The sequence below is a fragment of the Notolepis coatsorum genome (genome assembly GCF_963971535.1).
Source record: "Notolepis coatsorum genome assembly, chromosome: 4".
NCBI lineage: Eukaryota > Metazoa > Chordata > Actinopteri > Aulopiformes > Paralepididae > Notolepis > Notolepis coatsorum.
The window spans coordinates 105,260,941-105,261,661 of record NC_140168.1 but is presented as its reverse complement, the minus strand read 5'-3'; positions in this window follow the sequence as shown (position 1 = coordinate 105,261,661).

Below are 721 nucleotides of genomic sequence, written 5' to 3'. Positions count from 1 at the left end.
TCAACAGGTAATTTGATATATCTTATTTTGTATTATTTCATTGTGTTGTTTTATTCTAATGGGATATTTCAGTGATTGATTCTAAACCCGTTCAGTCTGGCTGAACAAGGAAGGAGCCTATGCAGGCTGTTGACGCCATCTGCTGGCCAAGTGTGTTGATATGTGCCCTGTTTGAATGTCTTCAACAGGTGAAATAAAACACACTGAATTGCCACAACTGAGTCTTCACTTCCACTACACGACGACGACACAGAGGGGTGACCTTAGACCAGTTACAGTGGTACCAGTGACCCGGATACGCAAGAACCAACGCCAGCTTGGTCACCGGGAGGTTGCTGCGGACAGAAGAAAGATGCTGTGATCACTAAAGATTTTTTTTGCAATGAGGGTTAAGGCCAGCTTGATCATCGGAGGTCGGAGGAAGAGGAGGAAGAGAAAAAAAAAAGAAAAAAAAGGAAAGTTCCCTTGGGAGGTTTGTGTCGATGTGACTGTGTCACTGTTGAGAGGACATCGTGTTCTTTCTAAGAAGAAGAGAGAAGAGGACATCGTGTTCTTTCTAAAAGAGGAGGACACCGTGTTCTTTCTAAAAAAAAAGAGGACATCGTGTTCTTTCTAGAAAAGAGGACATCGTGTTCTTTTTGAAAAAAGAAGAAAGTTGAGTTGTTGAAAAGGACTGGTGGTCAGTTTTTGTTTTTCTGTTTGGTTAAAGGTGCTGAAGCAT